This window comes from Oncorhynchus keta, unplaced genomic scaffold, assembly GCF_023373465.1.
Source record: "Oncorhynchus keta strain PuntledgeMale-10-30-2019 unplaced genomic scaffold, Oket_V2 Un_contig_14158_pilon_pilon, whole genome shotgun sequence".
Lineage (NCBI taxonomy): Eukaryota > Metazoa > Chordata > Actinopteri > Salmoniformes > Salmonidae > Oncorhynchus > Oncorhynchus keta.
In genome coordinates this window covers 275,545-295,000 of record NW_026278577.1, presented here as the reverse complement: position 1 = coordinate 295,000, position 19,456 = coordinate 275,545, and the positions used below count along the sequence as shown (strand labels likewise).

At 47.7% G+C, this 19,456-nt stretch overlaps 1 pseudogene; it reads left to right on the top strand.

Moving 5' to 3' along the window:
- Window positions 1-19,456, top strand: part of LOC127906008 (copine-4-like) — a 78,911-nt pseudogene that overhangs the window by 45,193 nt on the left and 14,262 nt on the right.

Below are 19,456 nucleotides of genomic sequence, written 5' to 3'. Positions count from 1 at the left end.
ACCAGAGGGTAGTGTCCTCTCTCTGGGGGATGTGACCAGAGGGTAGCGTCCTCTCTCTGGGGGATGTGACCAGAGGGTAGCGTCCTCTCTCTGGGGGATGTGACCAGAGGGTAGTGTCCTCTCTCTGGGGGATGTGACCAGAGGGTAGTGTCCTCTTTCTGGGGGATGTGACCAGAGGGTAGTGTCCTCTCTCTGGGGGATGTGACCAGAGGGTAGTGTCCTCTCTCTGGGGGATGTGACCAGAGGGTAGTGTCCTCTCTCTGGGGAATGTGACCAGAGGGTAGCTTCCTCTCTCTGGGGAATGTGACCAGAGGGTAGCGTCCTCTCTCTGGGGGATGTGACCAGAGGGTAGTGTCCTCTCTCTGGGGGATGTGACCAGAGGGTAGTGTCCTCTCTCTGGGGGATGTGACCAGAGGGTAGTGTCCTCTCTCTGGGGGATGTGACCAGAGGGTAGCGTCCTCTCTCTGGGGAATGTGACCAGAGGGTAGTGTCCTCTCTCTGGGGAATGTGACCAGAGGGTAGTGTCCTCTCTCTGGGGGATGTGACCAGAGGGTAGTGTCCTCTCTCTGGGGAATGTGACCAGAGGGTAGTGTCCTCTCTGTGGGGGATGTGACCAGAGGGTAGTGTCCTCTCTCTGGCGGATGTGACCAGAGGGTAGTGTCCTCTCTCTGGGGGATGTGACCAGAGGGTAGTGTCCTCTCTCTGGGGGATGTGACCAGAGGGTAGTGTCCTCTCTCTGGCGGATGTGACCAGAGGGTAGTGTCCTCTCTGTGGGGGATGTGACCAGAGGGTAGTGTCCTCTCTCTGGGGGATGTGACCAGAGGGTAGTGTCCTCTCTCTGGGGAATGTGACCAGAGGGTAGTGTCCTCTCTGTGGGGGATGTGACCAGAGGGTAGTGTCCTCTCTCTGGGGGATGTGACCAGAGGGTAGTGTCCTCTCTCTGGGGGATGTGACCAGAGGGTAGTGTCCTCTCTCTGGGGGATGTGACCAGAGGGTAGTGTCCTCTCTCTGGGGGATGTGACCAGAGGGTAGTGTCCTCTCTCTGGGGAATGTGACCAGAGGGTAGTGTCCTCTCTCTGGGGAATGTGACCAGAGGGTAGTGTCCTCTCTCTGGGGGATGTGACCAGAGGGTAGTGTCCTCTCTCTGGGGAATGTGACCAGAGGGTAGTGTCCTCTCTGTGGGGGATGTGACCAGAGGGTAGTGTCCTCTCTCTGGGGGACATGACCAAATGCAGTGGCATGGGGCCATTTGGGGCTCAGGACATTTTTCTCCCCCGGAGGAGATACTTACTTCTCTCATTGAGTGCTGAGGATATTTCAGCGCTCCACAGGGAAGAGTCGGACAGAAGCCTTCAGGAAAAACCAAACAAATGACAATGGATCTCTCTCAGCCTACCCATCATCCGGTAGCCACCGTCTCCTCTGTCTCTCTCTCTCTGTACCAGTGTAATTCAGAAATCAGCACTCTCTCCTTCACTGTATGGAGGACAAGGGTGTGAGAGAGTGAAAGTTCTGTCCTGCCTGGTGTGTTTGGGAAAGAATCCTTGCTGTTTCCTTCCAGCTCAGAATGCTTTGGTAATGGATCCATTGAGCCATGGTTAGTGCTATTCGGCATCCTTGTGACATCTCTACCCTAACCTTAACACCTACCCTCACCCTAACCTTAACCATAACCCTTACCTTACTTCTTATGGCTGCAGGGTCAGTATTGAGTAGCTTGGATGACAGTTGCCCAGAGGTGCCCAGAATAAACGGCCTGCTCCTCAGTCCCAGTTGCTAATATATGCATATTATTATTAATATTGGATAGAAAACACTCTGAAGTTTCTAAAACTGTTTGAATGATGTCTGTGAGTATAACAGAACTCATATGGCAGGCAAAACCTGAGATGAAATCCAAACTCTACACACAAAGGAATTCTCCAGTTGGAGAACTCTCCACAACACCCTAAAGATTGATTCTATACTTAGTTTGACAAGTTTCTTCGACCTGTAATATAACTTTTTGAAGTTTTTGTCCGACATTCGGATGGACCTGCACGAGCGTTTTGTATACCTAAGCCCTAACAAAAGTAGCTACATGGACATAAATAATGGACATTATCGAACAAATCAAGCATTTATTGTGGAACTAGGATTCCTGGGAGTGCATTCTGATGAAGATCATCAAAGGTAAGGTCAAAGGGTACTTAACCTTGATTTCAATTGAAGGCACTTTGATATAGACAGATTTTTTATTCTTTTAATAGAGATCAGCCTTCATCGCCACTTAAAGAGATAGTTTGAGGAGACTGTTTTAAGACATTTTAAGTTTTTACCTAATGTCGAGAGTTTTGCAAACCGAACAGCTTCCCTTGGAACAAGAACAAGAAAGAATGCATTTAATTAGTCGATGTTCATGGTGAGGATGACAGGTGACAACCCGTACTGCCGTACAACGCTGGATGCCTCTCCTTCATCACGCCGTCTGGTCCAGGCAGACAGCTGTGTCTTCATTAGCACACAAAAGGAGCTCCAGGCTGAGGCTTCTAGGCTAATTATATTACAATGTGGCTCACTTCGTAGTCTAAATAAACCCTACGGTGCTCGGGCCTCAAATGCAGCAAGCTTTTAAAGGCCGGTCACACCACTAATTGGCTCCTTCATGGAATTTAAGAAGACTGCAGGACCTGCTGGCATTAAACCCGTTACAGTACGGCCCATTTCATTAGACTCCAATGCCACATATGCTGTAGGATACACAGGGGCTTTTGACTCCTACTGAAATTGGTGATTTGGCTGATGGAGATATCTAGTTTTTTTTACCCATTATCTGCTAATCATTCATGGAGCTACAACTAGTTGGGTATCCACTTTTATGATAATGGTTATATAATCGGTTTTGTGAGCTGAAGAGAACGACAGAGAACAGCACGGACAGCCTGTTCCTGAGACGATTAGGTGACTGATGTTTCGTTTTTTCTCTCCCATGACCCTTAGAGGAAAAGTGGTGGATTTCAACACAGGAGTTGTTTTCTGTTTTTGAGCAGCAGATTGAAATGACTGAGCTAATCTGTACAGGCATGAATGGATAACGCTCCCCTCATTAGTGACGAACAAATGATCCAGAAACCAAACCTCGTCAGGCTGTTGTTGCTTGAATTTGCTAATTATTCTCCCTAACACGCTCCACAGTTCCATTTCCTTGCATCTTCTCATTGCTGTGGATCATATTGCTTTCTTTCACTCCATTGTCTGGCCTCCACTACCATCGCTCCATGTTATCCAATGGGATGATATAGTCTATCAATCCTGTCATTTTTTAAATTATTTTTTTCATCTCTGTTTAGCACAGTCAATCTCCCGCCACCAAGTCACATACTGTAGGGATGATACTGTACTTATTGTGATAGTGTTTTTTTATATTTGATCAACGCCAGGTCCAATGGGAGTGTATAAACCCCAAGTATCAGATGAAGAAGAAGAATTACAAGAACTCTGGTATCGTCATTCTCAATCAGTGCAAGGTGATTCACGACTCTCTCTCATTCACACACTCATTCCATCCTTCCTCCGCCCACCACTTTCTCTAACCTGATGTCTAAGTCTCATTGGCAGACGGTTCCAGAACATTTATCATCCTGTTACTGTTATGGATGTGAAGGATGGTTGTGATCAGATGGAATCTGACTAATATGACATTTCTTCCATCTGCTGAACCCACGGATGACCTTAAAATTAGTGTAATTAAGGGGACAACTATGTCTGCATGGAGACACTGTGGAATAGCTAATGATGTTTTTAAATGCAGACATATTCCCATTAAATAAGTGCTGGCCTTTCTCAGTGTCTTTATTGGCAGATTGCTACTTACCAAGACAATCTATTATATTGAGAAGATAGTCGAGTGACCGCTCCAACAAAGGAAATAAACTCAGCAAAAAAATAAATGTCCTTTTTTCAGGACTCTGTCTTTCAAAGGTAATTAGTATAAATCCAAATAACTTCACAGATCTTCATTGTAAAGGGTTTAACCTCTTGCTCCTACCTGACACGCAGGCGTCCCATCTAGACATCTGGAAATGCAAATGCGCTACGCTAAATGCTAATAGCACTCGTTAAAACTCAAACGTTCATTAAAATACACATCCAGGGTATTGAATTAAAGCTACACTCGTGAATCCAGGCAACAAGTCAGATTTTTTAAATGCTTTTCGGCGAAAGCATGAGAAGCTGTTATCTGATAGCATGTAACACCCCAAAAGACCCGCAGGGGACGTAAACAAAATAATTTGCATAGTCGGCGCGACACAAAACGCACAAATAAAATATAAAACATTCATTACCTTTGACCATCTTCTTTGTTGGCACTCGAAGATGTCCCATAAACACTATTGGGTCTTTTTTCTCGATTAAATCGGTCCATATATAGCCTAGATATCGATCTATGAAGACTGTGTGATCAACGAAAAAATAGCGTTTTATAACGTAACGTCATTTTTTTAAATTAAAAAAGTTGACGATAAACTTTCACAAAACACTTCTAAATACTTTTGTAATGCAACTTTAGGTATTAGTAAACGTTAATAAGCGATCAAATTGATCACGAGGCAATGTATATTCTATAGCTGTACGTCTGGAAATAATGTCCGGGTAAATCTCAACCAAAATATCCGGTCGGAGACAGGAAGAACTGCTCTGCCTTGTGTCTGTTTGACCAAGAAACAAATAGTAGGCAAATGACAAGACTCTTGACATCGTGTGGAAGCTGTAGGTATTGCAACCTCAGCCCCATTTAATGTGGTTCACGTTTAACAATTGGTTGAAGTTGTGCATGGATGTATTTTCGCATTTAAAGTGATCAGATTTTCCTGCACTTTTCGATGAAACGCACGTTCTGTTATAGTCACAGCCGTGATTTAACCAGTTTTATAAACGTCTGAGTGTTTTCTATCCACACATACTAATCATATGCATGTACTATATTCCTGGCATGAGTAGCAGGGTGCTGAAATGTTGCGCGATTTTTAACAGAATGTTCGAAAAAGTAGGGGGTTGGAGTAACAGGTTAAACACGGTTTCCCATGCGTGTTCAATGAATCATAAACAATTAATGAACATGCACCTGTGGAATGGTCGTTGAGAAACTAACAGCTTACAGATGGTAGGTAATTAAGGTCACAGTTATGAAAACTTAGGACATTAAAGAGGCCTTTCTACTGTCTCTGAAAAACACCAAAAGAAAGATGTCCAGGGTCCCTGCTCATCATGAGGACTGCAGATGTGGCCATGGTAATAAATTGCAATGTCCATACTGTGAGATGCCTAAGACAGCACTACAGGGAGACAGGGTGGACAGCTGACCGTCCTCGCAGTGGCAGACCACATGTAACAACACCTGCACAGGATCGGTACATCCGAACATCGCACCTGTCACATGAGTTGACGCTGGAGAGAGGAAGCAGGTACGGGGCGTAAAACATTGAATAAATAACGGACATGGAACGAGACAGGAACAGCGACAGAAAACAATACAATGCAGCAGGGAACAGAGCTGCGGAACTGACAAACATAGTGGAGGAAATTAACAGGTGATAAGTGAGTCCAGGTGAGTCCAATAACGCTGATGCGCATGACGAGGGAAGGCAGGTGTGTGTGATGGATGGCAGGAGTGCATGATGCAGGGCAACCTGGGGCCTTCAAGTGCCAGGGGAGGAAAGAGCGGGAGCAGACATGACAACACTTGTGGGACAGGTACAGGATGGCAACAACAACTGCCCGAGTTACACCAGGAACGCACAATCCCTCCATCAGTGCTCAGACTGTCCGCAATCGGCTGAGAGAGGCTGGACTGAGGGCTTGTAGACCTGTTGTAAGGCAGGTCCTCACCAGACATCACCGGCAACAACGTCACCTATGGGCACAAACCTACCGTCGCTGGACCAGACAGGGCTGGCAAAAAGTGCTCTTCACTGAGTGTTACACCGAGGCCTGTACTCTGGAGCGGGATCGATTTGGAGGTGGAGGGTCTGTAGTAGTCTTGGGGGATGTGTTGCAGCATCATCAGACTGAGCTTGTTGTCATTGCAGGCAATCTTAACACTGTGCGTTACATGGAAGACATCCTCCTCTCTCATGTGGTACCCTTCGTGGAGGCTCATTCTGACATGACCCTCCAGCATGACAATACCACAGCCATACTGCTTGGATCTCATACAGCCCGGATCTCAATCCCATTGAGCACGTCTGGGACCTGTTGGATCAGGGGGTGAGGGCTAGGGCCAATTTCCCCAGAAATGTCCAGGATCTTGCAGGTGCCTTGGTGGAAGAGTGTGGTAACATCTCACAGCAAGAACTGGCAAATCTGGTGCAGTCCAGGAGGAGGACACATTATTCAATTTCTGTTAGTCACATGTCTGTGGAACTTGTTTGGTTTATGTTTCAGTTGTTGAATCTTGTTATGTTTAAACAAATATTTGCACGTTAATTAAGTTTGCTGAAAAAACGCAGTTGACAGTGAGAGGACGTTTCTTTTTTGCTGAGTTTACATGTTCTCAAAGATGGGAGGCAGGTGGGAGGAGGCGAGATAAAGTGGAAGGATTCTAGCTAATGAGAGGGCAGATACGTGTGTGAACAACAGGCACAACTAAGTCGTATTTCCTAAAGTTGCCGGAATTCCATGTTCATCCACTTATATAATTTGTAACAGCCTAAACATTATTTAACTTCTGTTAGATTAAATAAGCCTCGTAATTTGACACACTCGCATAGACCAACAAAAGGCTTATCTCACGTAGACAGATTTTGGCCGGAGTAAATCCCCACTTCTTCCTCTCTGATATTTCCCAACACTGGCCAACATGTGACACCAGTTGTAACAGAGACATAATGAACAACACCCACAGCCAGCTGCTTTCTCAAAGCTAATGGCTAACATGCTAAACTAGCTGCTTTGTAAGTGGCTGGAATAAGGGATAAGATGTTCCTAAGTGGTCAGTTACTGTGTCTGTCATGTCATCCCCAAGTGATTGGTGCCAATTCTCACTGTGGGTAGCTGAGGTCCCCCGCCCTCAACTGCTGTCTCCCATCCACAGATCATCAAGATGCACTCCTTCCTGGATTACATCATGGGAGGCTGTCAGATCCAGTTTACAGTGAGTTCACACTGACACTCACACTAACATGCATGACTCACACATTCACTCACAGGATGCCAAAATGTATTCAAATACACAAAATAATGCATATGACTTTTAAAAAATGGCACTGCCCTCATTATTCTCTTTTTAGTTGGGTGACGTATATGTGACAGACTGGGTTTTAACCAGGGTCATGTGTGTGCCACAAGACTGAGTTAGCCTGCCGAGTTTAAGCCTAGGCATTAGCTTAGGGAGCTTACATAAATAATCCTCTTTTGTTCTGATAGTGAGAATGGTTCATTTTCACCACCTGGGAAACAAACCTGCCATGCAGCTTTTCAAGAATCCCTTTCTCCCAGCTGTGAACACGTGGGTTCTAGTTATCTGTTATTTTCTGGATAGGGATGCCCTCTGCCCCCTGCCTGTAAATAGTGTTTGTGTGGAAACTACTTCTCAAGGAGGTCTTATTGAGTACATTTAATTGACCAGGAAGTGTTTGCTCTTATGACACTAACGTTTCCTTTTATTCCTACCACCTAAAGGCGACCGTGGTTGATGTTGACATTTAAATGGGCTCCATACTTCCTTCGAATCATAAGCGAGAGTGTTGGCTCTCTCTCTGTGCCAGGCTAAACAACAAATGAAACGTTCTGCCTCTAAACACGTTTCTAACGAGGAACAATGTATCCAGATCACAGGCAATAGGAAGGAAGAATCAAAGATGACTGACTTTAAATAGAGATAAAGACAAAGATGACAAAAGAGAGGGAACAGCCCAACAAGTAGAGATAGCAGAGCAGACAAGTGGGATGGTGTATGTGTCAGAGTGAAAGGGAAGGGGGATGGTGTATGTGTCAGAGTGAAGGTGTAAAGGTGGGTGTATGTGTCAGAGTGAGGTGTAAGGAAGGTGGGATGGTGTATGTGTCAGGAGTGAGAGGTGTAAAGGAAGGTGGGATGGTGTATGTGTCAGAGTGAGAGGTAAAGGGAAGGTGGGATGGTGTAAGAGTGAGAGGTGTAAAGGAAGGTGGATGATGTGTGTCAGAGTGAGAGAGGTGTAAAGGAAGGTGGGATTTATGTATGTGTCAGAGTGAGAGGTGCAAAGGAAGGTGGGATGGTGTATGTGTCAGAGTGAGAGGTGTAAAGGGAAGGTGGGATGGTGTGTGTGTCAGAGTGAGAGGTGTAAAGGGAAGGTGGGATGGTGTATGTGTCAGAGTGAGAGGTGTAAAGGAAGGTGGGATGGTGTATGTGTCAGAGTGAGAGAGGTGTAAAGGGAAGGTGGGATGTGTATGTGTCAGAGTGAGAGGTGTAAAGGGAAGGTGGGATGGTGTATGTGTCAGAGTGAGAGGTGTAAAGGAAGGTGGGATGGTGTGTCAGAGTGTCAGAAGTGGGAGAGGTGTAAAGGGAAGGTGGGATGGTGTGTGTGTCAGAGTGAGAGGTGTAAAAAGGAAGGTGGGATGGTGGTATATGTCAGAGTGAGAGGTGTAAAGGGAAGGTGGGATGGTGTGTGTCAGAGTGTGTCAGAGTGAGAGGTGTAAAGGGAAGGTGGGATGGTGTATGTGTCAGAGTGAGAGAGGTGTAAAGGAAGGTGGGATGGTGTGTGTGTCAGAGTGAGAGGTGTAAAGGGAAGGTGGGATGGTGTATGTGTCAGAGTGAGAGGTGTAAAGGAAGGTGGGATGGTGTGTGTGTCAGAGTGAGAGGTAAAGGGAAGGTGGGATGGTGTATGTCAGAGTGAGAGGTGTAAAGGGAAGGTGGATGGTGTATGTGTCAGAGTGAGAGGTGGAAAAGGTGGATAGAAGTCAGAGTGAGAGGTGTAAAAGAATGGATGGTGTATGTGTCAGAGTGAGAGGTGTAAAAGAAGGTGGATGGTGTATGTGTCAGAGTGAGAGGTGTAAAGGGAAGGTGGGATGGTGTGTGTGTCAGAGTGAGAGGTGTAAAAGAAGGTGGGATGGTGTATGTGTCAGAGTGAGAGGTGTAAAGGAAAGGTGGGATGGTGTATGTGTCAGAGTGAGAGGTGTAAGGAAGGTGGGATGGTGTGTGTCAGAGTGAGAGGTGTAAAGGGGAAGGTGGGATGGTGTATGTGTCAGAGTGAGAGGTGTAAAGGGAAGGTGGGATGGTGTGTGTGTGGGGAGAGGGTATGTGTCAGGTGAGAGGTGTAAAGGAAGGTGGGATGGTGTATGTGTCAGAGTGAGAGGTGTAAAGGGAAGGTGGGATGGTGTATGTGTCAGAGTGAGGAGAGGTGTAAAGGGAAGGTGGGATGGTGTGTGTGTCAGAGTGAGAGGTGTAAAGGAAGGTGGGATGGTGTATGTGTCAGAGTGAGGTGTAAAGGAAGGTGGGATGGTGTGTGTGTCAGAGGAGAGGTGTAAAAGGGAAGGTGGGATGGTGTGTGTGTCAGAGTGGGAGGGAGAGTGTAAAGGAAGGTGGGATGGTGTATGTGTCAGAGGGAGAGGTGGAAGGTGGGATGGTGTAAAGGGAGGTGTAAAGGAAGGTGGGATGGTGTGTGTGTCAGAGTGAGGAAGGTGTAAAGGGAAAAAGGAAGTGGGATGGTGTATGTGTCAGAGAGGTGTAAAGGAAGGTGGATGGTGTAAAGTGAGGGTGTAAAGGTGGGATGGTGTATGTGTCAGAGTGAGAGGTGTAAAGGGAAGGTGGGATGGTGTGTGTGTCAGAGTGAGAGGTGTAAAGGAAAGGTGGGATGGTGTATGTGTCAGAGTGAGAGGTGTAAAGGAAGGTGGGATGGTGTATGTGTCAGAGTGAGGGAGAGGTGTAAAGGAAGGTGGGATGGTGTATGTGTCAGAGTGAGAGGTGTAAAGGAAGGTGGGATGGTGTATGTGTCAGAGTGGAAAGGGGAAGGTGGGAGGTGTAAAGGGAAGGTGGGATGGTGTATGTGTCAGAGTGAGAGGTGTAAAGGGAAGGTGGGATGGTGTGTGTCAGGAAGTGGGATGGTGTCAAGGAAGGTGTAAAGGGATGGTGGGATGGTGTGTGTGTCAGAGTGAGAGGTGTAAAGGAAGGTGGGATGGTGTGTGTCAGAGTGAGAGTGTAAAGGAAAGGTGAGGAAAAGGAAGGTGGGATGTATGTGTCAGAGTGAGAGGTGTAAGGGAAGGTGGGATTTATGTGTAAAGGGTGTAAAGGAAGGTGGGATGGTGTGTGTGTCAGAGTGAGAGGTGTAAAGGAAAGGTGGGATGGTATGTGTCAGATGAGGGAGAGGTGTAAAGGGAAGGTGGGATGGTGTATGTGTCAAGTGAGAGGTGTAAAGGAAGGTGGGATGGTGTGTGTGTCAGAGTGGGATGTAAAGGGAAGGTGGGATGGTGTGTCAGAGTGAGAGGTGTAAAGGAAGGAAGGAGAGGTGTAAAGGATGGTGTATGTGTCAGAGTGAGAGGTGTAAGGGAAGGTGGGATGTGTGTGTGTGTCAAGTGAGAGGTGTAAAGGGAAGGTGGGATGGTGTGTGTGTCAGAGTGAGAGGTGTAAAGGGAAGGTGGGATGGTGTATGTGTCAGAGTGAGAGGTGTAAAGGGAAGGTGGAAGGTGGGATGGTGTGTGTGTCAGAGTGAGAGGTGTAAAGGAAGGTGGGATGGTGTATGTGTCAGAGTGAGAGGTGTAAAAGGAAAGGTGGGATGGTGTATGTGTCAGAGTGAGAGGTGTAAAGGAAAGGTGGGATGGTGTATGTGTCAGAGTGAGAGGTGTAAAGGAAGGTGGGATGGTGTATGTGTCAGAGTGAGAGGTGTAAAAGGAAATGGTGTATGTGTCAGAGTGAGAGGTGTAAAAGGAAGGTGGGATGGTGTATGTCAGAGTGAAAAGGAGGTGTAAAGGAGAAGGTGGGATGGTGTATGTGTCAGAGTGAGAGGTGTAAAGGAAGGTGGGATGGTGTGTGTGTCAGAGTGAGAGGTGTAAAGGGAAGGTGGAAGGTAAAGGATGGTGTATGTGTCAAGTGAGAGGTGTAAAGGAAGGTGGGATGGTGTGTGTCAAGTGAGAGGTGTAAAAGGAAGAGGTGGGATGGTGTATGTGTCAGAGTGAGAGGTGTAAAGGAAGGTGGGATGGTGTATGTGTCAAGTGGAGAGGTGTAAAGGAAGGTGGGATGGTGTATGTGTCAGAGTGAGAGGTGTAAAAGGAAGGTGGGATGGTGTATGTGTGTGAGAGGTGTAAGGAAAGTGGGATGGTGTGTGTCAGAGTGTGTCAAGTGAGGGAGGTGTAAAGGGAAGGTGGGATGGTGTATGTGTCAGAGTGAGAGGTGTAAAGGAAGGTGGGATGGTGTATGTGTCAGAGTGAGAGGTGTAAAGGGAAGGTGGGATGGTGTATGTCAGGGAGGAGAGGTGTAAAGGAAGGTGGGATGGTGTATGTGTCAGAGTGAGAGGTGTAAAGGGAAGGTGGGATGGTGTATGTGTCAGAGTGAGAGGTGTAAAGGAAGGTGGGATGGTGTGTGTGTCAGAGTGAGAGTGTAAAGGAAGATGGGATGGTGTATGTGTCAGAGTGAGAGGTGTAAAGGAAGGTGGGATGGTGTGTGGAGGTGTCAGAGTGAGAGGTGTAAATGGAAGGTGGGATGGTGTATGTGTCAGAGTGAGAGGTGGGAAGGTGGGATGGTGTGTGTCAGGTGGGATGGAAGGTGGGATGGTGTATGTGTCAGAGTGAGAGGTGTAAAAGGAAGGTGAGGATGGTGTGGGTGTGTCAGAGTAGAGGTGTAAAGGGAAGGTGGGATGGTGTATGTGTCAGAGTGAGAGGTGTAAAGGGAAGGTGGGATGGTGTATGTGTCAGAGTGAGAGGTGTAAAGGGAAGGTGGGATGGTGTGTGTGTCAGAGTGAGAGGTAAAGGGAAGGTGTAAAGGATGGGATGGTGTGTCAGAGTGAGAGGTGTAAAGGAAGGTGGATGGTGTATGTGTCAGGGAGTGAGAGGTGTAAAGGAAGGTGGGATGGTGTGTGTGTCAGAGTGAGAGGTGTAAAGGAAGGTGGGATGGTGTATGTGTCAGAGTGAGGTGTAAAGGAAGGTGGGATGGTGTATGTGTCAGAGTGAGAGGTGTAAAGGGAAGGTGGGATGGTGTGTGTGTCAGAGTGAGTGAGATGGTAAAAGGAAGGTGGGATGGTGTATGTGTCAGAGTGAGAGGTGTAAAGGGAAGGTGGGATGGTGTATGTGTCAGAGTGAGAGGTGTAAAGGAAATGGAAGGGGATGGTGTATGTGTCAGAGGAGAGAGTGTAAAAGGAAGGTGGGATGGTGTATGTGTCAGAGTGAGAGGTGTAAAGGGGAAGGTGGGATGGTGTATGTGTCAGAGTGAGAGGTGTAAAAGGGAAGGTGGGATGGTGTGTGTGTCAGAGTGAGAGGTGTAAAGGAAGGTGGGATGGTGTATGTGTCAGAGTGAGAGGTGTAAAGGGGAAGGTGGGTATGTGTCAGAGGAGAGGTGTAAATGGAAGGTGGGATGGTGTGTGTGTCAGAGTGAGAGGTGTAAAGGGAAGGTGGGATGGTGTATGTGTCAGAGTGAGAGGTAAAGGGAAGGTGGGATGGTGAAGGAGGTGAGAAAAGGAAGGTGGGATGGTATGTGTCAGAGTGAGGGAGGTGTAAAGGGAAGGTGGGATGAGTGGAAGGTGGGATGGTGTCAGAGTGAGAGGTGTAAATGGAAGGTGGGATGGTGTATGTGTCAGAGTGAGAGTGTAAAGGGAAGGTGGGATGGTGTATGTGTCAGAGGAGAGGTGTAAAGGAAAGGTGGGATGGTGTATGTGTCAGAGGGAGAGGTGTAAATGGAAGGTGTAAAGGAAAGGTGGGATGGGATGGTGTGTGTGTCAGAGTGAGAGGTGTAAAGGGAAGGTGGGATGTAAAGGAGAGAGGTGGATGGGATGTGTGTGTCAGAGTGAGAGGTGTAAAAGGAAGGTGGGATGGTGTATGTCAGGTGAGAGGTGTAAAGGGAAAGTGGGATGGTGTATGTGTCAGAGTGAGGGAGAAGGTGGGATGGTGTGTGTGTCAGAGTGAGAGGTGTAAATGGAAGGTGGATGGTGTATGTGTCAGAAGTGAGAGGTGTAAAGGAAGGTGGGATGGTATGTGTCAGAGGGAGAGGTGTGTAAAAGGAAGGTGGGATGGTGTATGTGTCAGAGTGAGGGAGAGGTGTAAAGGAAGGTGGATGGTGTGTGTGTCAGAGGGAGGGAGAGGTAAAGGGAAGGTGGATGGTGTATGTCAGAGTGAGAGGTGTAAAGGGAAGGTGGGATGGTGTATGTGTCAGAGTGAGAGGGTGTAAAGGGAAGGTGGGATGGTGTGTGTGTGTCAGAGGGAGGAGGGTAAAGGAAGGTGGGATGGTGTATATGTCAGAGTGAGGGAGGTGTAAAGGGAAGGTGGGGTGTGTGTGTCAGAGGAGAGGTGGAAGGTGGGATGGTGTGTGTCAGAGTGAGAGGTGTAAAGGGAAGGTGGATGGTGTGTCAGAGGAGAGGTGTAAAGGGAAGGTAAAGGGATGGTGTATGTGTCAGAGTGAGAGGTGTAAAGGGAAGGTGGGATGGTGTGTCAGAGTGTCAGAGTGAGATGGTGTGTGGTGTAAAGGGAAAGGTGGGATGGTGTATGTGTCAGAGTGAGAGTGTAAAGGGAAGGTGGGATGGTGTATGTGTCAGAGTGAGAGGGTGGAAAGGGAAGGTGGGATGGTGTATGTGTCAGAGTGAGAGGTGTAAAGGGAAGGTGGGATGGTGTGTGTGTCAGAGTGAGAGGTGTAAAGGAAGGTGGGATGGTGTATGTGTCAGAGGGAGAGTGTAAAGGAAGGTGGGATGGTGTGTGTCAGAGTGAGAGGTGTAAAGGGAAGGTGGGATGGTGTATGTGTCAGAGTGAGAGGTGTAAAGGAAGGTGGGATGGTGTATGTGTCAGAGTGAGAGGTGTAAAGGGAAGGTGGGATGGTGTATGTGTCAGAGTGAGAGGTGTAAAGGAAGGTGGGATGGTGTATGTGTCAGAGTGAGAGGTGTAAAGGAAGGTGGGATGGTGTATGTGTCAGGTGAGAGGTGTAAAGGAAGGTGGGATGGTGTATGTGTCAGAGTGAGAGGTGTAAAGGGAAAGGTGGGATGGTGTGTGTGTCAGGTGCAGTGAGGTGAGAGGGAGAGGTGTAAAGGAAAGGTGGGATGGTGTATGTGTCAGAGTGAGAGGTGTAAAGGGAAGGTGGGATGGTGTGTGTGTCAGAGTGAGAGGTGTAAAGGGAAGGTGGGATGGGTGTGTGTCAGAGTGAGAGAAAGGAAGGTGGGATGGTGTGTGTCAGAGTGAGAGGTGTAAAGGGAAGGTGGATGGTGTGTGTCAGAGTGAGGGAGAGGTGTAAAGGGAAGGTGGGATGGTGTATGTGTCAGAGTGAGAGGTGTAAAGGGAAGGTGGATGGTGTGTGTGTCAGAGTGTAAAGGATGGGATGGTGTGTGTCAGAGTGAGAGGTGTAAAGGAAGGTGGGATGGTGTGTGTGTCAGAGTGAGAGGTGTAAAGGGAAGGTGGGATGGTGTATGTGTCAGAGTGAGAGGTGTAAAGGAAGGTGGGATGGTGTGTGTGTCAGAGTGAGAGGTGTAAAGGGAAGGTGGGATGGTGTGTGTGTCAGAGTGAGAGGTGTAAAGGGAAGGTGGGATGGTGTATAGGTGTCAAGGGAAGGTGGATGAGAGTGTAAAGGGAAGGTGGGATGGTGTATGTGTCAGAGTGATAGGTGTAAAGGGAAGGTGGGATGGTGTATGTGTCAGAGTGAGAGGTGTAAAGGGAAGGTGGGATGGTGTATGTGTCAGAGTGAGGTGTAAAGTGTAAAGGAGAAAAGGAAGGTGGGATGGTGTATGTGTCAGAGTGAAAGGGAAGGTGGGGATGGTGTATGTGTCAGTAAAGGGAAGGTGCATACATTTGAGGTAATTGGAGTCAAACTCCCTTTGATTACCACTTGTCTTCCCAGGTAGCTATTGATTTCACCGCCTCGAATCGGGATCCTCACAACAGCTGCTCTCTACACTACATCCATCCATACCAGCCTAACGAGTACCTCAAAGCTCTGGTCGCTGTAGGGAGATCTGCCAGGATTACGACAGGTGAGGCCAATCGTTAACAGCTATTATATCAAATGTTGTGCAATGACTGTTGCTCGTGACTTCAATGTTGATTCCACCTCTCCTGAAAAAAACTTTTCAAAGTTTGTGTGTGAAAAGTTTCCTCTAGTTGGAGGTAAACCCAGGCCCTGCATGTCCCCAGGTACCCTCATTTGTTGACTTCTGTGATCGAAAAAGTATTGGTTTTATGCATGTGAACATCAGAAGCCTCCTCCCTAAGTTTGTTTTACTCACTGCTTTAGCACACTCTGCTAACCCTGATGTCCTTGCCGTGTCTGAATCCTGGCTCAGGAAGGCCACCAAAATTCAGAGATTTCCATACCCAACTATAACATCTTCCGTCAAGATAGAACTGCCAAAGGGGGGCGGAGTCATGTCTACTGCAGAGATAGCCTGCAAAGTAATGTCATACTTTCCAGGTCCATACCCAAACAGTTCGAACTACTAATTTTGAAAATTACTCTCTCCAGAAACAAGTCTCTCACTGTTGCCGCCTGCTACCGACCCGTCAGCTCCCAGCTGTGCCCTGGACACCATTTGTGAATTGATCGCCCCCATCTAGCTTCAGAGTTTGTTCTGTTAGGTGACCTAAACTGGGATATGCTTAACACCCCGGCAGTCCTACAATCTAAGCTAGATGCCCTCAATCTCACTCAAATCATCAAGGAACCCACCAGGTACAACCCTAACTCTGTAAACAAGGGCACCCTCATAGACGCCATCCTGACCAACTGGCCCTCCAAATATACCTCCGCTGTCTTCAACCAGGATCTCAGCGATCACTGCCTCATCGCCTGTATCCGCCACGGAGCCGCAGTCAAACGACCACCCTCATCACTGTCAAACGCTCCCTAAAACACTTCTGTGAGCAGGCCTTTCTAATCGACCTGGCCCGTGTATCCTGGAAGGACTTTGACCTCATCCCGTCAGTTGAGGATGCCTGGTCATTCTTTAAAAGTAACTTCCTCACCATTTTAGATAAGCATGCTCGTTCAAAAATGCAGAACCAAGAACAGATACAGCCCTTGGTTCACTCCAGACCTGACTGCCCTCGACCAGCACAAAAACATCCTGTGGCGGACTGCAATAGCATCGAATAGCCCCGTGATATGCAACTGTTCAGGGAAGTCAGGAACCAATACACGCAGTCAGTCAGGAAAGCTAAGGCCAGCTTCTTCAGGCAGAAGTTTGCATCCTGTAGCTCCAACTCCAAAAAGTTCTGGGACACTGTGAAGTCCATGGAGAACAAGAGCACCTCCTCCCAGCTGCCCACTGCACTGAGGCTAGGAAACACGGTCTCCACCGATAAATCCATGATTATCGAAAACTTCAATAGGCACTTCTCAACGGGCTGGCCATGCCTTCCGCCTGGCTACTCCAACCTCGGCCAACAGCTCCACCCCCCCCGTAGTTCCTCACCCAAGCCTCTCCAGGTTCTCCTTTACCCAAATCCAGATAGCAGATGTTCTGAAAGAGCTGCAAAACCTGGACCCGTACAAATCAGCTGGGCTTGACAATCTGGACCCGCTATTTCTGAAACTATCTGCCGCCATTGTCGCAACCCCTATTACCAGCCTGTTCAACCTCTCTTCATATCGTCTGAGATCCCTTAAGAATTGGAAAGCTGCCGCAGTCATCCCCTTCAAAGGGGAGACACCCTGGACCCAAACTGCTATAGACCTATATCCATCCTGCCCTGCCTATCTAAGGTCTTCGAAAGCCAAGTCAACAAACAGGTCACTGACCATCTCGAATCCCACCGTACCTTCCGCTGTGCAATCTGGTTTCGAGCCGGTCACGGGTGCACCTCAGCCACACTCAAGGTACTAAATGATATCATAACCGCCATCGATAAAAGACAGTACTGTGCAGCTGTCTTCATCGACCTCGCCAAGGCTTTCGACTCTGTCAATCACCATATTCTTATCGGCAGACTCAACAGCCTCGGTTTTTCGGATGACTGCCTTGCCTGGTTCACCAATTACTTTGCAGACAGAGTTCAGTGTGTCAAATCGAGGGCATGCTGTCCGGTCCTCTGGCAGTCTCTATGGGGGTGCCACAGGGTTCAATTCCTCGGGCCGACTCTTTCTCTGTATATATCAATGATGTTGCTCTTGCTGCGGGCGATTCCCTGATCCACCTCTACGAGACGACACCATTCTATATACTTTCGGCCCGTCATTGGACACTGTGCTATCAAACCTCCAAACGAGCTTCAATGCCATACAGCACTCCTTCCGTGGCCTCCAACTGCTCTAAACGCGAGTAAAACCAAATGCATGCTTTTCAACCGATCGCTGCCTGCACCCGCATGCCCGACTAGCATCACCACCACCCTGGATGGTTCCGACCTTGAATATGTGGACATCTATAAGTACCTAGGTGTCTGGCTAGACTGCAAACTCTCCTTCCAGACTCACATCAAACATCTCCAATCAAAAATCAAATCAAGAGTCGGCTTTCATTCCGCAACAAAAAGCCTCCTTCACTCACGCTGCCAAGCTTACCCTAGTAAAACTGACTATCCTACCGATCCTCGACTTCGGCGATGTCATCTACAAAAATGGCTTCCAACACTTACTCAGCAAACTGGATGCAGTCTATCACAGTGCCATCCGTTTTGTCACTAAAGCACCTTATACCACCCACCACTGCGACTTGTATGCTCTAGTCGGCTGGCCCTCACTGAGCATATCGTCGCCAGACCCACTGGCTCCAGGTCATCTACAAGTCCATGCTAGGTAAAGCTCCGCCTTATCTCAGTTCACTGGTCACGATGGCAACACCCATCCGTAGCACGCGCTCCAGCAGGTGTATCTCACTGATCATCCCTAAAGCCAACACCTCATTTGGTCAGCCTTCTGTTCCAGTACTCTGCTGCCTGTGACTGGAACGAATTGCAAAAATCGCTGAAGTTGGAGACTTTTATCTCCCTCACCAACTTCAAACATCAGCTATCCGAGCAGCTAACCGATCGCTGCAGCTGTACATAGTCTATAGGTAAATAGCTCACCCATTTTCACCTACCTCATTCCCATACTGTTTTTATACTGTTTTTATTTATTTACTTTTCTGCTGTTTTGCACACCAATATCTCTACCTGTACATGACCATCTGATCATTTATCACCCAGTGTTAATCTGCAAAATTGTATTATTCGCCTACCTCCTCATGCCTTTTGCACACATTGTATATAGACTGCCCATTTTTTCTACTGTGTTATTGACTTGCTAATTGTTTACCCCATGTGTAACTCTGTGTTGTCTGTTCACACTGCTATGCTTTATCTTGGCCAGGTCGCAGTTGCAAATGAGAACTTGTTCTCAACTAGCCTACCTGGTTAAATAAAGGTGAAATAAAAATAAATAAATAAATAGTTGTCCAGTGACTCAGAGGTTATGTAAATGAGAAGTCATTCAGAGCCCATGGTAGTCCTGGGTCACCAGCAGAATGGACTTGTTTACGGGCATGTGTTTCAGATAACAATCCCTGGCTCAGAATCCAGTGTACCATCGCTCAAATTCTAATCCCTCTTTTGTTTTCTATCCCTGCATGCATGTCAATCCAGTGACAAAATGTTCCCAGCGTTTGGCTCGGCTCAGATTCCGCCCCCGACTTCAAGGTAATTTCCAACCATATTTTTCATAGAGTTGGGCTATGGCTCAGCCTCAGCAGGGTGTTGTAATCACTCCTGTGACAAGATGAGATGAGTTGAGACTCTGGCTCTGCTCTCCTGCTTCTGTAGTGATTACGACACCCGGCTGGCCCCCGCTGGCCCCCGCTGGCCCCCGCTGGTCTCTGTTCTGTCACACAGAATGGGCCGGTCCAACACAGGGTTCTCTACTGCTGGATTGACTCTCTGAGTCACTGAACTGCCCAGCAGGAAATACTGGCCATTCTTCCTGGGTGACTGGTGCTACCCTGGCTGACACATGATGCTGCCTCTGGTCCAGAGAGGAGGGAGGGGAGGGGGGTACCATGGCACGCAATTATGCTCATTATCCAACCCACATAAATGCATCAGTCGACTTTTACATTTGATTGTGTGATTGATTGCTTCTGGCCAACTCTGTGTTAGTGTGTGTGTGTGTGTGTGTGTGTGTGTGTGTGTGTGTGTGTGTGTGTGTGTGTGTGTGTGTGTGTGTGTGTGTGTGTGTGTGTGTGTGTGCGTGTGCGTGTGTGTGTGTTCCTTTGCCTCACTGTTCCATGATGATCAATAGTCCATATTTTTCATCTTCCTCCAGGTTTCTCACGATTTTGCAGTGAATTTTAATGAGGAAAACCCAGAATGTGCAGGTAGGTGCTTTGCCTCAAACAGATTAGAGGTTCAC